Consider the following 18873-nt stretch of genomic DNA (forward strand, 5'->3'; position numbering starts at 1 on the left):
AGAGTATGAAAACCGAAAACATCACCAATAAAATCTAAAACACTAAAAAACTTCTAAACTTTTCCTAAACAGTACAAATAAAATGACATGAGTTTTAACTGATTCAGTAAAATAAAATGGTCTATTATTCCAACCCATTCTTTGATACCCCAAACAAAGTATCTATAAAGCCCTTAAAATGCCACCTCTCGGTCTCTGTAAAATGCATGAAACTGCAGATGACAGCAGATATGTGGGAAGGGAAGAGTCAGAGAAGCTTTGTAATTGATAGGTGCCAAGTATACAGTATATAGGCTTAAACTCCTAATACACCTGTCAGATAGCACGCCGCCGCTAGATATCGGACGGCCAGTTGATTACTGCCAATCTGAGTTGTTTAGAGTATTTCTGCCATAGGGCCCAGGAAATGACCAAATGAATGGAGTACAAAGTGGGTAATCATTCCAGTCCAAGTGATTTTATTCGGACAGCTGTCTTGACACATGTGTTTTCACTCAAGTTCCCACAATAAACAAACAAAAGAATAAAATTACAAAAATATTCAAACTAACTGTACAAAAATATTGAAAAAACATGCTGAGAGCAGCAAAAACAAGGCATTACACCTAGCCTCAACGACGACATTTTATTAGCATGGGACTTCCCAAGCCCCGGTCCTTTTACCTCCCTTCCCCTCTCTCCACACAAAGTTTTATGAAAACCTCCTCTTCTTCCCACCCAACCCTAACGGATCGTACCAACTTTAGGGCTCGATTGACACCCCTTACTAAGAATGCACATTTAGTTTGGCATCACAGCATTTCACATTCACAATCGACGCTGGTTAACCGTTAACTGATAAGATTTTAATAATAAATTGGAATTAAATAAAAAAACAGGTGTCTGAATAAATTTGACTATCGTATATATAACAGTAAAGTAAATATTTTGTTGTTTATAGCATTGTACATACTAAATAAAAGAGCTTGTGGAAATACATTCTCTAGTTGAATTGTTTTAACTGAAAAGCGTTAAACTGGAAGAGCCAGGACAAACGGTATTATAACTCTGACTGTATTTGTCTGAAAGAAGAAGGTCATATACACCTAGGATGCCTTGAGAGAGAGTAAAACATGGGGTCACTTTGTTTTTCCACTGAACTATCCCTTTACACGTTCCATCATTTTTACAACACATCATTTTTTGTTTACATCGACTTTAAAATCATCGCGATATCCGATAATATCGTGTGTGTTTGACTAAAAACAACGTTGCGCAGACGATCAATCTGCGGATACGGACCGGGAGGGAAATAGTTCCGGACCCGCCAATTGGCAAACAAACACGCACGCAGGCACACACACACAGGCGCGCCACACGCACAAACCAGTGTTGCAGTGACTTCTTTCATCAGGTAAAGCGCGTAGACAAACCACAAAGCTTTTATGCAGTAGAAAAATGTTGCAGGTCTCCTAAAATTTCATCCTACCTGTCAGATTGTCCTACCAGGCATGCACACATCAATGTTACGTCATTTTTTGCGCTATAAAATCATCCTACCTGTTTATTTCATACGGCTATGAGAATATGATAGTGTATTTTAGTGGTTAAATCATTCTACATATTATTTAATACCTATAGTACAATTTGATTGAGTGTTGCGCTGTAAATTAATCCTACATGTTTCTTTTATGCTGGTAGGATAATCTGACAGAGTATTTACGATGTAAATTTAATTTGACAGGGTATTTTGCATTGTAAAATCATCCTACCCGTTTATTATGTCGATGTGGTTTCGATTACAGTAAGTTTTGCCCTGTGGTAAGAAAATCTGAGAGGGTAGGACAATTCGAACACCGGTACAGCCCCGCGAGCGTGAGGTTTTGCTTTGCCGACGCAGCTCGTCTTTCTCTTGTTCTATCTGTGCAGCGACCGGCAGAAAACAGCAGCTCATTCAACGGACCCAACAAAAAAAACGTTTCCAAAATTCTGTCACTGTTACTGACTGCCTGGACATATGAACATTAACGTTCATGCTAAACGCCTACATCGAATGATAATGTTATAACGCGTATTTCCCATTATTATCAATTATCGTCTGGTATCTGTCTGTTGTAATCAACACTGGGATATTTGCGAGACATCGGCGATATACGATAACATCGTCACATCGCCCAGCCCTAATGTTCACACATTCAATGACTACTGCAGCACAGTAAAGATTTTTATTTTGCTGTTGTTGTACATGATTCTTACCTCGATGTCTCATTTTGCGGCAACGGTAGATCACAACACCAACAACAGCAGCAATAACCAGGAGAAGAAGAGGAACACATATTCCTGCTATCACACCTGAAGAGGGACCTTTGGGGGATCTAACATCTTCACCATCACGGCTGTATCTTTCACGCCATTTGACCCCTTTAAAGAATGTCAACAATGCAAACACACAGCACTTATCCAAACATTAAAATGTGGGCTATAAATCTATAAATGGATCATTTTGTGTCACATTGAAAACACAAACTCCAGCTAAAAATGATGACTTTGTTGTTTTTAAACATATGTAGTGATAAAAAACATACCAAATGTATCTAAGAAAGTATTTCTGTTGTAGTTGTTAGTACATCATAAACAGATCGTGTGAGTTACAGGATGATGTTGACATAACAGATTTCATATAATCTGAGTTAACTGTACTGATGTGATGAGTGATCATTTCACCACAATGGACAATAATAACCATTGTCTGATGGTTATTATTTTACCATCAGACAATAAACATCACGTTTTATTTTACTCTGTAATTGTTCAGGGTGCTGAATTACATTATTAAAGTAAAGCTTGTGATACTCACTGACACTGAATGAGTTTGGACTGATCACTCCATCAATCTCTAGTTGATAAAGTCCAGTGAGTTCAGATGTGATGTCTGTGATGGTGAGATCTGCAGTCTGAGGGTTCATCTTCAGTCTGTCAGTAAATCTCTCATCAGGGTCATAAACTGGATCACTGTTGATGGTCTCTCTGTTGATTCTAGCTATGCGAGAGCCATTAAACCTCCACGCTATCACATCATCTGTCGGTATGTCAGTTAGACGATCTGTCGGTATGTCAGTTAGACGAGTGTGTAGAGTAACAGAATCTCCATCATTCACTGACACTCTCTCTGTCTTATTCTTAGCACTAAACACAACTGCAGAACACAGACACAAAACAGTGAGCGATTAAACAGTAAACACTGTATGTAAAACAGGGCTTGACATTAAGCATTGTCATGCGGTGGTCCTTCGGACAAGTAAATTTGTCATTCACTTGTCCGAGTACAAAAAATACTTGTCCAAAGATAAAAAAGTATATTTCATTTGAATTATAATATAATATAATCAATATAATTGTTTCAGATTTAGATTGGTCAAGTTTGCTTCTAAGCATTTTAACCAGTGTCCGCTTTGGCCGCCTGAATTTGGTTATAGGCCTACTCTCCGTGACTGCTATAAAACAAAGGCAAGCAGTAATTATTATTAGTGTTAAGGCTGTAAGTTAACTTTTTTTGCACATAGCACTGGTGCTAGAGAGGTTTAAAGTTTGGTAGCACAGGCAGAAATGTGCAAGTGTAGTTCAACATGAATAGGCAGATAACTGACAAAAGACATTAATGTTACATACAGATGGATAAATTAGGGCCATATCATTTTTAGATTACCTAAATTTGTTTTAATATTTCTAAGTTCTGTGTTTTTCCTTTTTTACTATACAATAGTGGTATATTTGTCCACATAAATTACTGTAGTATACTATAGTATTTACTATAGTAAACTGCAGTAAAATTCTTACTATATTGTTTTTGAACTTTACTATAGTATACAGTGTTTATCAATTTACTACAAGGGCACTTCAATTTTCAATAGCAAATACTATAGTACACTACAGTATTTTTTGTCTGAGTGTTCAATTTAACGGGACTTTTATTTTGATGGGTCTTCGGGAAGACGCTTGAGTTTTGTGTTTACACGATAGCTAATATTGTCGGTTAACACGATCCGGGATGCGGTTTTTTAACGTTTCATCGGCGATCTATTCTTGTATAGAGGCTTGACTATCGATATCCGTTTTACTAATCGAGTATTCTACTGATTTTCCATCGATTAATCGGGTATTCGGATAATAAGTACTTTTTCTTTATTAAAAAGCAATACTAAATATACAAGAGAAAATAAGACAGGTCTCTTAAAATGAGTAAAACAACTAATTTGTTTCCTTTTTAGAACAATTAGTTTTTATTGCTGAAATACCATACATTAATATCTGCGAAAACTAAACCCATTTACGTACATTCCATTGCCATATTAAATTCAAAATGCAATATAATACAAATATATAAATAAGAAACATGAATAAAAATGGAAACTAATAATTTCAAACAATAGCCTATGACTTTTATTTTGGCAGGTTGTCAGAAGACCTTATTTTTTAGTATGTCTGTTTCTTCACTCAAACAATAACATGTTTGTGAAATAAACTCTCAGAGCAACTCTGGAGGTGAAGTTCATGTCCTCATTCAGCGCAGACGCAGACAAACTCATGAGCATCACGCTAAACTGTGCAGTTCATTCACTCAGACATGCAGAACAGACAGATGAAATGTGTAAATAACAGGATTCAGTGTCCACTAGTCCGCATCTAGTTTGATGGACTCAATGCAGCCGGAAAACAAGTTTCACTCGTAAAATAGACCAAAACCAAGTCAAATATCAGTTCACCATTTCAATAAGCTATTAGGGCTGTGACGGTGGCAGTTTTTTTACCACCGTGGTGGTAATAGATGGATGGTGCGGTGGTTGAGAAATATATATTATTTATATAAATAATATTTATATTATTATATTTGCGTGTAGCAACCACATGACGAGTGGAAGAGAAATATAGACCTTATTTAAATACTTGAAATTGTTAAATAATTGAAATATGATATTTGAAATAAATGAGGATGAAGCATCCGTCAATGTTTAACGCGCAAATCCATCAGTGAAACGGCACCTACAGCATATAAAACATTAAATAAACATCAGTAAATAATGAAAACTTAAATGATATAAGAAAGCTAAATACTAAATAAAAAAGCTCTTGTTGCAGTAACTTCAGTCAGTGGCGTATTAACCCTTACAGTCCTTAACAATTCCATTTGAAACAAACTGTTTAAACCTACATTGGCTTTCCTATTCAGATTGCCATAAAAACTTTACTTTTTCCGACTCGTTGATGTGAAACTTACTTGTTGACATTGTCCAGATTAAAATGTGTACAGCTGCACTAAATGCGCGTTCAGAAGATGTGCACAGGAGCGCAAATGAAGAGATGTCTCTCCGCAACCGCGGCAAAACCTGCGCGCGCTCCGACACTAAGCAAGCGGGTCATAGCCAGTTTTGATTTTACGTATCTGTTCATTTCTCAACAAGATCCATTGCAAAACCCGCAGAATAACCTGGGTTTTGCCGTGCAGGCCCGCGCTCGAACGCACCAACGGAAACGTATGCCAATAATTTCTGTTAATTTAAAATCTTTTAAATAAAACCATCCACAACTGAAAGGCTACAACTAGCAATCGTTATCGCAACTCTCATATATATTACACCTATATTTGTCAGAGTGACGTGCACTACCGCCGGCGGTAGTTTACCACCGTCATGGCACTTTACCATCGCTGTGGTGCGATTGTTACGGAAACCGTCACGCCCTATAAGCTATCAGTTATTTATCAGCATGAGAAACACGTGTGAACAGACTAAAATGCGTGTGTCTCACGGTGAATGCATGAGACTTGAGAGCCCTGTAACATGAATAGAGTTTAGCGGGCTGTGCGTCAGTAATAACGGTCCGTGGGGAAACGCAGTGCTCCGTGTGTACTGTAGTTAAATGGATTAAACGAGGCTTCGAGGCAACAAAAATTGCCTCGATGATTTTTTGTATTCGAATAACTCGAGTTACTCGAGGAATCGTTTCAGCCCTAATTTTGATGTTTTTAAATGCAGCTTACGCTGCATTACGATGTGTTTACGTGGTTGGCAATCCAAAATAATAAAGGAGTTGTTACATGAACATACACGATTTTGGTTACATGTGGAGTAAAGTCTGAGTCTTTCTGTCACTGCAAACCTTCAGTTTCCTCCACACTCCCCTTTGCGATTCATTGCTGAATGGCATTAGGCCTACTTAACTTGCTGTGTTTCGATCTGAGGTCAGTAGTATTAAAAATAGTAGTAAAATGTAACGGCTTGAAATGTTTAAATAATCTATCAAAACTTTAGTTAAATAAAAGTATGTAATTTCAAAAACGGTCCATTTTAGCGTTTTAATATTATATATGATGTTGTTAAATAACATTATTGGTGCATTATTGTGTTTTAAATTTCTAAGGTTGGTTCATTTAATATACTGTTGGGCTGGTTTAATCTACACAAACGTGTCATATTCTCGAAAACAAAATTTCATTTTTCTGGCTCCGTATTTGTTTAAAAACGTCAGAAACGTCTCTGCTGTGTCCTACTGGCACCACGCAACAGGAGCAGCAGGTGTATGGAGTTTAAATGGACCCAAAACTCACGCGCATGGAATCCACGCGCGCACGCGCGATGCAAACGCGCATAATGATAACCACGCGCGGAAAGCTGCTCCGCGAGGGCGCATTTAAACTCCGCGAGCGAGCAGAACAGTATCCGCAAGCGGAAAAGAATCCTCACGCGGGCGCATTTCTGCTCCGCGAGCAAAAACTCAGTCCGCGAGCAGAGGCTTTGACGAGCGCGCGCGCGATTCTCTCTATGNACTCTGTAATTGTTCAGGGTGCTGAATTACATTATTAAAGTAAAGCTTGTGATACTCACTGACACTGAATGAGTTTGGACTGATCACTCCATCAATCTCTAGTTGATAAAGTCCAGTGAGTTCAGATGTGATGTCTGTGATGGTGAGATCTGCAGTCTGAGGGTTCATCTTCAGTCTGTCAGTAAATCTCTCATCAGGGTCATAAACTGGATCACTGTTGATGGTCTCTCTGTTGATTCTAGCTATGCGAGAGCCATTAAACCTCCACGCTATCACATCATCTGTCGGTATGTCAGTTAGACGATCTGTCGGTATGTCAGTTAGACGAGTGTGTAGAGTAACAGAATCTCCATCATTCACTGACACTCTCTCTGTCTTATTCTTAGCACTAAACACAACTGCAGAACACAGACACAAAACAGTGAGCGATTAAACAGTAAACACTGTATGTAAAACAGGGCTTGACATTAAGCATTGTCATGCGGTGGTCCTTCGGACAAGTAAATTTGTCATTCACTTGTCCGAGTACAAAAAATACTTGTCCAAAGATAAAAAAGTATATTTCATTTGAATTATAATATAATATAATCAATATAATTGTTTCAGATTTAGATTGGTCAAGTTTGCTTCTAAGCATTTTAACCAGTGTCCGCTTTGGCCGCCTGAATTTGGTTATAGGCCTACTCTCCGTGACTGCTATAAAACAAAGGCAAGCAGTAATTATTATTAGTGTTAAGGCTGTAAGTTAACTTTTTTTGCACATAGCACTGGTGCTAGAGAGGTTTAAAGTTTGGTAGCACAGGCAGAAATGTGCAAGTGTAGTTCATCATGAATAGGCAGATAACTGACAAAAGACATTAATGTTACATACAGATGGATAAATTAGGGCCGTATCATTTTTAGATTACCTAAATTTGTTTTAATATTTCTAAGTTCTGTGTTTTTCCTTTTTTACTACACAATAGTGGTATACTTGTCCACATAAATTACTGTAGTATACTATAGTATTTACTATAGTAAACTGCAGTAAAAATTCTTACTATATTGTTTTTGAACTTTACTATAGTATACAGTGTTTTTCAATTTACTACAAGGGCACTTTAATTTTCAATAGCAAATACTATAGTACACTACAGTATTTTTTGTCTGAGTGTTCAATTTAACGGGACTTTTATTTTGACGGGTCTTCGGGAAGGCGCTTGAGTTTTGTGTGTTTACAGATAGCTTGTCGGTACACGATCCGGGATGCGTTTTTTATTTAACAGTTCACGGCGGGTCTATTTTGATTAGGGCTGCAGCTATCGATTCTTTTACTAATCGAGTATTCTACTGATTTTCCATCGATTAATCGGGTATTCGGATAATAAGTACTTTTTCTTTATTAAAGAGCAATACTAAATATACAAGAGAAAATAAGACAGGTCTCTTAAAATGAGTAAAACAACTAATTTGTTTCATTTTTAGAACAATTAGTTTTTATTGCTGAAATAGCATACATTAATATCTGTGAAAACTAAACCCATTTAGTACATTCCATTGCCATATTNCTCTGTAATTGTTCAGGGTGCTGAATTACATTATTAAAGTAAAGCTTGTGATACTCACTGACACTGAATGAGTTTGGACTGATCACTCCATCAATTTCTAGATGATAAAGTCCAGTGTGTTGAGATGTGATGTCTGTGATGGTGAGATCTGCAGTCTGAGGGTTCATCTTCAGTCTGTCAGTAAATCTCTCATCAGGCTCATAAACTGGATCACTGTTGTTGGTCTCTCTGTTGATTCTAGCTATGCGAACACCTCTAAACCTCCACACTATCACATCATCTGTCTGTAGTTCAGTAAGATTAGCGTGTAGAGTCACAGAACCTCCATCATCCACTGACATTCTCTCAGTCTCATCACCAAACACACCTGCAGACACAGAAGCGGTGAGAGATTAAAAACTGTCTGTAAAAGATACTGTTTAAATCTTAGGTCTTGACAGTAAATCTCATGTTTTCTGCTACAGTCTACATTAAATATGAAGTCTGCTGTAGTTTACTCGGTTAGTAGGAAAGTTTGCGTTGTAGAAACGCATGGATTAAAGTAAAAAAATTCTTCTGACTTTTTTTTTTTTCAGGCCAAGTCATATTCCTTTAACCATTTTGAACCACTTTACATAGTATTGCCAGTTTGCATATTTTAAAAGCTATTTTTAATCTACGAAAAAATTATACTTACCTAGACAAATAATCAACCATCTATAACTTTTCAGTGCATTTTTGTATTTATCTTATAAGACCAAACAACGTTTCCTGAAACTCTTAATAATTAACAGAAAAAAAGAACAAAATAAAAGCACCACTAAAGACCAAAAATGTTGTTTGTATTTGTCTCCAGAGTGCTTTTCACTTTTTCTGCCTTTTGGCTGTGAAACCATATTCCTGAAGCCTGGCTACACCTGACACTCGTTTCAGTGTTTGACAAGCTACATGACTAGTTTCAGTGTTTGACAAGCTACATGACTAGTTTCAGTGTTTGACAAGCTACATGACTAGTTTCAGTGTTTGACAAGCTACATGACTAGTTTCAGTGTTTGACTAGCTACAGTGACTAGTTTCAGTGTTTGACTAGCTACAATGACTAGTTACAGTGTTTGACTAGCTTGTCCAAGGCGACCGTTAAGAAGGTAGCCTATCGCTTTAACATTTCCATGGCGACGCGGGACTGCTTATCACGTGACACACCGCAGAGCCACAGCAGTTGTATGACTGATGCATTGCTTTTACATCATTTTTCTTTTTACTCAAAAAAATGTGTTAACTATGTCATGAATTATCTGACATTCCGATTGTCAAATATGCGCATGTGAATGTGTTTTGTTGTTTAAACACTTTTATAATGATCGCGTTAGTTGAGCTATAAGCGGGCGCCGCCATGTTTGTTTCTGCCGTGGTCTGAGATCTGCCGGAATTACATCACGTGAATTCATTCACTTCTCTTAAAAACACAAACGTAAGTGCCTGGTGAACTGGTAGAAGAATTGAGTGATCTTAACAATTGCTTAAATTGCAGATACTGTGTCTGATCTGAATAAAACACCCGTCAAACTACATTTGAGGAGACTTCCATAGACATCAGTGTGTATTACGCAATCTCTAAATGTATTTTGTGCTTGTATGCACGTGTATATGTCTGAAGGCTAAATTAAACATTATGTGATTGAAAGCACTGCATAGTTGTGATTATCCATTTGCACAAGTGTACATACAATCTGTTAATATGTTTATTCTACTATATACTACCCGGTACAATGTCTCTTATATGTTATTATCCCCCATTTTCTGTAAAATAGTCTTTATTTTTATATATGCACAATTTAGAATCTTTTAGACTGTAAATCGTATTATATTGTATTGTCATTGTGTTAAATGTCTGGTGTTGAAGATGTTGTTATACTAGAACTTCTCATATGCCAAAGAACACTCTCCTATGGTGGTGGGTGCAGAGCAACACATACCAAGTAAAAGCTCTTCTGATTCTGATTCTGATATGTGACAGGATTGAGTCTGTCTCTGGCTCAGTGCTAGCCAAAGCGCGTAATGTTCTAATCACACCGGTGTGATCGCACGTATCAAAGGGTTAGCAACATTATGAAAAGTGAATTTAAGACATTAAGGACAGGCTGGAACCCTGCAATTGACGGAAATCCGTCGTAGCGACGGAGAACTTTAATCCATGAGAAACGTGAACTTACTGTAGATAAATAAATAGATGATAAAGAGTAAAGAGATTGTCTTCATGTCGTTGGTGTTTGATGTCATAAAGACGATCAGTAAAGTTATTCAAGTGTTTAGTGTTTTAATTCGGACTGAACAAAAACTAGACGTACACGGACACCGATTTAGCGATGGAGATTAACTGACGAGTTAAATTAAACATGAGATTCTCTGATGTTAAATGAGTAGTGTCTTGTTTGTGATATTTTTCTGAACAGCAAGAGCTTAGCATTGTCCAACTTGGCCGCCGCGCCGCAGGTTTGACTAGAACGAATGATATGACAACCTCCGGTCGAGGCACTTCCTTACTCACGCAAGTCTCCTGTTCTTTGTTTTAAATTGACAATTACCGCCATCTACTGGAGGTTGTGGATTATACCGCAAAGATTTCAGAATAAGAGCTTCTGATCTGATGGCGCAGCGTGTTCAGCCCAACTCCCGATGCGCCCTACCAATACTTCTATATTTACGTAAACGATATGATATATGTAGAGTGATATAAATTACAAATATACAAACACGTTATTAAAATACTTGTACTACATACAGTAAACTAATTTTCGCCACCTACTGGCGTATGTAATATATGACGAAATGGTCACTGAACGAACCACAAGATGGCATACGAGATTGTTGTCTGAACCGAAAACAAGCCTCGACTCGAGACGAGCAATGAACCATTTTACAACACAATTGAGCCCTGAGAGAGAAGCCTCTGTGCATCTCGAAGCTTCATTTCACAACACTAGTAAATAATAATAAATAATACATTAATAAACCCGGACCGCAATAACGCGCGGAAAAAATCTCACGCCAGCCACGAAGCCAAAGTTGGAAATCATAATACATAATGAACCTAACGTTACCTACCCACTTGGGTCCGTGTATCATCCGATCATTCCGTTCCATGGCAAATTTACAGTAAAAGTCGTTCTCAAAAATAACTGACGCAATAACCAAGCCAGCAGACCTGTGGGTGGAGCTTGATTCGATAAACCATTACCACGTGACCACTAGTGACGTGACATTAGGCAAGTTCGTCTTATGCGGCGCGCAAGATCCAACAGGCGGATGCCAAAGACCCGAGAAGCGACTTAAAAAAAACATTAAAAGTTATCTTTCGCGTCACTCTCGCGGTACTTTGATGTCATCCGCCTGTCGGATCTTGCGGCGCCGCATCAAGTCGAACAAGCCTTAACGTCTGCTCAGTCACGTGCACAATGTTCTCACATTTATATTAGACAAACTCAACCATGTCAAGGCGGTAAGAAATAATTTAGATCTTTTCTTTGACAAACGAACGCTTAAACACAATAGAACCACTATTTAAAGTTTCCAGTTCCCAAAAATCTAATAAATTCATTTAAAAATTGTATGTGATATCTATCCTTCTGGAGAGTTTATTTATTGTGTGAATTTTGTAACTCATATCCAGAAAACACAGAGCATATTTTCTTTCAGAGCATATTTTTCCTTCATTCCTGGACAAAGTGCAACAATTGTGGTTAAATGAGTAAAATGTGTTATTTAACATGTTTATAAAATATTCAGTATGGAAACTGTGAAAAAGGAGGTCAAAGGTTTTTTTTATTTATTAAAAACGCACTTTTGTTAGCTAAGGATTTTATTCCCAAATGTATTTTTTTTAAATCACCCAATTTATAGTAAGAATTATTTGGGATAATATTCAAAAACGCTGTCATATAAGCAAATAATAAAAAGACGGAATTTTGTTAGACTTATTCGATAATATAAATTATGTTTCTTTATTTGTTTTTATTAAAATGGATGGATTGAAAATTTTGCGTTTTTTCTTTCTTTTTTGTCGTCTTTGTTGTTTGGTTTGTATGATCTTTTAATATATTTCTTGTCTTAGCCCCTCTTAAATTGATGTTTTTTAATGTAAACTGTATGCCATCTTGTTTTGTAATGTCGATGCAATTGAATTTCCAGTGCTTTTACATGAAGGTGGTTATGAGAACAATATTTTTCACATAGGTGTGTTTTTTCCGCATATAAATCACAAAAAATAAAACTACTTCAGTTAATGGACTTAGTTATTAACGGCACACTTAAAAAAGATATCAGCTGACATTCTCGCCCAATGAGCATTTAAGCTGTGTCGTCAGCAAGTCGTTTCCCATCGTGCTTTTCTTCAACGCAGTCGGGGGGGGGGCAGCAACTGCTCCTGCCTGCGGATTTCGTTTTTTGCACACGTCAGCATGACAGAGCAAGACGGACGTAACTCGGACACATTTCTAACCAGAATGCATCCATCCCTGATCACCGGTGATCGATTCTGCGCAGAATTTGGCCATCTCGAACAAGCCGAGCGATTCGTTCATTTTGTAGTGGTGGCGAGATGAAGCCTCATGAAGTTTTTTAGTCGAGTGAAGTGAGAACAGCGCCATCTGGTGCTTATTTAAAACACAGAAGCCTGTGGAAGAAGCTCTGTCATATGAAGCAACCACCACACACTCCATAGTTTCAATGTTATGTGTACAAATAAAAGCCTTACACATTTGTGTTTAATTTGTCCATTAAATAAATTAATTTAACCATTAAATGTGACAGTAAAATATTGTCTTTTTTGAGCTTATATGATTCTAATATGATCTAATGTACTCTCTCTCTCTACACACACAGTGAATAAGGACATTGTGTGATAGGATCATCTGTTATTAAATGTGTTTATGACACTTGGCAGTGATAATGCTTGTGTAACTGTACAAAGGACAGAAAGGTGATAAAGTTTTAATTATTTTTATTGAGAAATAAGAGTGTTGGGCCGAGTCTATTTCTCCTCTTAGACAGTACTTCCCCGGCCTGAGAGAACACTCTTTCACATGGTACAGAGGAGGCCGGGGTACACAGAAACTATAATGCCAATGTATATAGAGGGGGTTAGACATGTTTCAGCTCTTTGTATGTGTGTCTCAAGGTATCTATTCACTTCTACGATCGCATCAGAAGTGGCGTTTGAGCTTTGCTTGCTCTGGTTTGACATACCTTGTGTATAAACGGCTTGCGTGCACGGCCCCTTTAAGAGTGTGCTGCCAGAGATGAGGTAGTATTGAGGAGGTGCGAGAAAACTGCGAGCCATGCTTACTTAAATAGTGTGCGTGCATCAACCAGAACCACACCTTTACAGAAAATAATCAGCCAGATCAGAACGGTGTTTGACTCGTTCTTGGGCTCTAATCGGTCCTCCAGGATAAAGTGTACCATCTCCTACAGTCCTTAAGTCGTGTTTTTTTTAGTTGAAAAAAGAGTTTCCCTCATTTCGGGTTAATATACTCGAGTTTTCACTAAACCTCCTTTCTGAAACGGGCCCCTGCAGTCTGTCTCTGAACATCCCATCAAGAACATCAGCATTGATGGAGACTTTATTGGCTTCTCTGTTTATTCTAACTATGAGTTATTCTTGAGTTTCAAACATCCACATTATCAAATGAGTGCTCTTTATTTCAGTATCATCAGTGTGACAGAATGTCCCTCCATCACTGACACTGAAGCACACACGTCTAGAAAACAATCAGAAACTTCATCATGAATCTTAAGTAGTAGATCTTTTTAATTAAAAGAAAGCTAAATTAATCTAGGATTAGGAACAAACTTGCTGCCTTAAGTTTTTAAGTAATAAAGTAACTCCACGAGTCATTTCAACTTAATATTTTACATTTTGTCAATCTCTTTACATTACTTCAACTCGTCAAAATAAGCAATTTCGAGTTACAACATACATCAACTCAACCACACTAAAATGACTTGCAAAGTTCCTTTGATTCAACGTTAAAACATAAGACAGTGTTAAAAAGATGTTCAGTGTATAAATNAAAACACATTAGTATCGATATTTTTATGTTAGGATCGATCCTTTTCGATACAACCTCAGTATCGATACTTCAGGATCGATCCGCCCACCACTACAGTACAGACGCAGATAAATCCTCGACCATCACTCGTGTTGTATGTTAATTATGTGCACAGTTTCACTCAGAACAGCCAGATGACAGTTAAATAACAGGATTCCGCGTCCGCGTGGACTCAGTGCGGTGCGCCATTGATTACTGTCTAATGCATATATTCTTATTATTCTACATATATGTCGCACTTTTTTTCCCCCAAAGTCATTTGTCCGGTCGGGCAAGTAAAATTTCTCTCACTTGCCCATACAAAACATTCACTTGGCCATTGATGTCGAGCCCTGTGTAAAAGATTCAGTTGAGATCTTGACAGTAAATCTCATGTTTTCTGCTACAGTCCACATTAAATATGAAGTCTCTCGATTAGTAGTAAAGATAGCGTTCTGGAAACGTGAACTTACCGTAGATGAATAAAGAGATGATAAAGAGTAAAGAGATTGTCTTCATGTCGTTGTTGAGTTTATAAAGATGATCAGTAAAGTTATTCGAGAGTTCAGTGTTGGAATTCGGACTCTTAGCCGCCGTGCACGGTGAACGAGAAATCAAAATCACTAAACACACCAACACGGAAACCAATATAGCGATGGCGATTAAACTGACGAGTTAAGTTAAATATTTTCAATGCTCTGAAAATAAATCCATGTAAATTACTTTTCTTATGCTGCTTAGTAGCCGTTTGACTAATGTCCCATTCCGAAGCCGCATATATTCTGTGACAGCGTCACGCTCCTGTCGCTGATCTGCTTGGCACATATATATGCTGTGAAAGACTGACTTAAGCACGAGCCAATAGTCTGTGAGTGCGGGATGTTAAAACACTATCATTGGTTTGAGCGACTGCACGAATATACGCCTCTTTCACGGAATTAGTCAGTCATCTGACGTCCAAATCACACACCGGCAGCTGACCCTGGTTCTTGAACGGGGAGCTGCAGACCGAGAATCGCTCAATACTCAAGTAGGCTAAGTCACTTTCCTTCGCAACAACAACGGAATATGATATATTGTAGAGTGATATAAATTACAAATATACAAACACGTTATTAAAATTACTTGTACTACATACAGTATAAGAAACTAATTTTCGCCACCTACTGGCGTATGTAATATATGACGAAATGGTCACTGAACGAACCACAAGATGGCATACGAGATTGTTGTCTGAACCGAAAACAAGCCTCGACTCGAGACGAGCAATGAACCATTTTACAACACAATTGAGCCCTGAGAGAGAAGCCTCTGTGCATCTCGAAGCTTCATTTCACAACCACTAGTAAATAATAATAAATAATACATTAATAAACCCGGACCGCAATAACGCGCGGAAAAAATCTCACGCCAGCCACGAAGCCAAAGTTGGAAATCATAATACATAATGAACCTAACGTTACCTACCCACTTGGGTCCGTGTATCATCCGAACATTCCGTTCCATGGCAAATTTACAGTAAAAGTCGTTCTCAAAAATAACTGACGCAATAACCAAGCCAAGCAGACCTGTGGGTGGAGCTTGATTCGATAAACCATTACCAAGTGACCACTAGTGAAGTGACATTAGGCAAATTCGACTTTATGCGGCGCCGCAAGATCCAACAGGATCCAAAAAACCATTAAACCAACTTTTAATCCAAAAAACCATTAAAAGTTATCTTTCGCATCACTCTCGCGGTACTTTGATGTCATCCGCCTGTCGGATCTTGCGGCGCCGCATCAAGTCGAACAAGCCTTAACCGTCTGCTCAGTCACGTGCACAATGTTCTCAAATTTATATTAGACAAACTCAACCATGTCAAGGCGGTAAGAAATAATTTAGATCTTTTCTTTGACAAACGAACGCTTAAACACATTAGAACCTCCTATTTAAAGTTTCCAGTTCCCAAAAATCTAATAAATTCATTTAAAAATTGTATGTGATATCTATCCTTCTGGAGAGTTTATTTATTGTGTGAATTTTGTAACTCATATCCAGAAAACACAGAGCATATTTTCTTTCAGAGCATATTTTTCCTTCATTCCTGGACAAAGTGCAACAATTGTGGTTAAATGAGTAAAATGTGTTATTTAACATGTTTATAAAATATTCAGTATGGAAACTGTGAAAAAGGAGGTCAAAGGTTTTTTTTATTTATTAAAAACGCACTTTTGTTAGCTAAGGATTTTATTCCCAAATGTATTTTTTTTAAATCACCCAATTTATAGTAAGAATTATTTGGGATAATATTCAAAAACGCTGTCATATAAGCAAATAATAAAAAGACGGAATTTTGTTAGACTTATTCGATAATATAAATTATGTTTCTTTATTTGTTTTTATTAAAATGGATGGATTGAAAATTTTGCGTTTTTTCTTTCTTTTTTGTCGTCTTTGTTGTTTGGTTTGTATGATCTTTTAATATATTTCTTGTCTTAGCCCCTCTTAAGATTGATGTTTTTTAATGTAAACTGTATGCCATCTTGTTTTGTAATGTCGATGCAATTGAATTTCCAGTGCTTTTACATTGAAGATGGTTATGAGAACAATATTTTTCACATAGGTGTGTTTTTTCCGCATATAAATCACAAAAAATAAAACTACTTCAGTTAATGGACTTAGTTATTAACGGCACACTTAAAAAAGATATCAGCAGACATTCTCGCCCAATGAGCATTTAAGCTGTGTCGTCAGCAAGTCGTTTCCCATCGTGCTTTTCTTCAACGCAGTCGGGGGGGGGGCAGCAACTGCTCCTGCCTGCGGATTTCGTTTTTTGACACACGTCAGCATGACAGAGCAAGACGGACGTAACTCGGACACATTTCTAACCAGAATGCATCCATCCCTGATCACCGGTGATCGATTCTGCGCAGAATTTGGCCATCTCGAACAAGCCGAGCGATTCGTTCATTTTGTAGTGGTGGCGAGATGAAGCCTCATGAAGATTTTTAGTCGAGTGAAGTGAGAACAGCGCCATCTGGTGCTTATTTAAAACACAGAAGCCTGTGGAAGAAGCACTGTCATATGAAGCAACCACCACACACTCCATAGTTTCAATGTTATGTGTACAAATAAAAGCCTTACACATTTGTGTTTAATTTGTCCATTAAATAAATAAATTTAACCATTAAAATGTGACAGTAAAATATTGTCTTATATGAGCTTATATGATTCAATATGATCTAATGTACTCTCTCTCTCTACACACACAGTGAATAAGGACATTGTGTGATAGGATCATCTGTTATTAAATGTGTTTATGACACTTGGCAGTGATAATGCTTGTGTAACTGTACAAAGGACAGAAAGGTGATAAAGTTTTAATTATTTTTATTGAGAAATAAGAGTGTTGGGCCGAGTCTATTTCTCCTCTTAGACAGTACTTCCCCGGCCTGAGAGAACACTCTTTCACATGGTACAGAGGAGGCCGGGGTACACAGAAACTATAATGCCAATGTATATAGAGGGGGTTAGACATGTTTCAGCTCTTTGTATGTGTGTCTCAAGGTATCTATTCACTTCTACGATCGCATCAGAAGTGGCGTTTGAGCTTTGCTTGCTCTGGTTTGACATACCTTGTGTATAAACGGCTTGCGTGCACGGCCCCTTTAAGAGTGTGCTGCCAGAGATGAGGAAGTATTGAGGAGGTGCGAGAAAACTGCGAGCCATGCTTACGTTAAATAGTGTGCGTGCATCAACCAGAACCACACCTTTACAGAAAATAATCAGCCAGATCAGAACGGTGTTTGACTCAGTTCTTGGGCTCTAATCGGTCCTCCAGGATAAAGTGTACCATCTCCTACAGTCCTTAAGTCGTGTTTTTTTAAGTTGAAAAAAGAGTTTCCCTCATTTCAGGGTTAATATACTCAGAGTTTTCACTAAACCTCCTTTCTGAAACGGGCCCCTGCAGTCTGTCTCTGAACATCCCATCAAGAACATCAGCATTGATGGAGACTTTATTGGCTTCTCTGTTTATTCTAACTATGAGATATTCTTGAGTTTCAAACATCCACATTATCAAATGAGTGCTCTTTATTTCAGTATCATCAGTGTGACAGAATGTCCCTCCATCACTGACACTGAAGCACACACGTCTAGAAAACAAACAGAAACTTCATCATGAATCTTAAGTAGTAGATCTTTTTAATTAAAAGAAAGCTAAATTAATCTAGGATTAGGAACAAACTTGCTGCCTTAAGTTTTTAAGTAATAAAGTAACTCCACGAGTCATTTCAACTTAATATTTTACATTTTGTCAATCTCTTTACATTACTTCAACTCGTCAAAATAAGCAATTTCGAGTTACAACATACATCAACTCAACCACACTAAAATGACTTGCAAAGTTCCTTTGATTCAACGTTAAAACATAAGACAGTGTTAAAAAGATGTTCAGTGTATAAATCATAAAAACA

At 37.6% G+C, this 18873-nt stretch overlaps 1 protein-coding gene across 4 annotated transcripts in view; it reads right to left on the reverse strand.

The window, feature by feature from the left end:
* The window catches only part of LOC130548462 (uncharacterized), a 37971-nt gene extending 21744 nt beyond the window's left edge, over positions 1-16227 (reverse strand). Inside the window, exons 1-3 of one of the 4 annotated variants that reach the window (XM_057325241.1) lie at positions 15884-16227; positions 8407-8715; positions 2236-2400 (exon numbers count right to left, since the gene is read on the reverse strand). The gene's annotated coding sequence lies outside the window, so the exon portion shown is untranslated. Of the gene's footprint in view, positions 1-2235; positions 2401-2836; positions 2952-8406; positions 8716-10540; positions 10855-11432; positions 11597-15883 lie in introns of those variants that run through there. The other 3 variants (XM_057325242.1, XM_057325244.1, XM_057325243.1) reach the window with 3 other exon arrangements.
* Positions 16228-18873: the final 2646 nt, after the last annotated feature.

Source organism: Triplophysa rosa, linkage group LG25, assembly GCF_024868665.1.
Source record: "Triplophysa rosa linkage group LG25, Trosa_1v2, whole genome shotgun sequence".
In the NCBI taxonomy this organism is placed as follows: Eukaryota; Metazoa; Chordata; class Actinopteri; order Cypriniformes; family Nemacheilidae; genus Triplophysa; species Triplophysa rosa.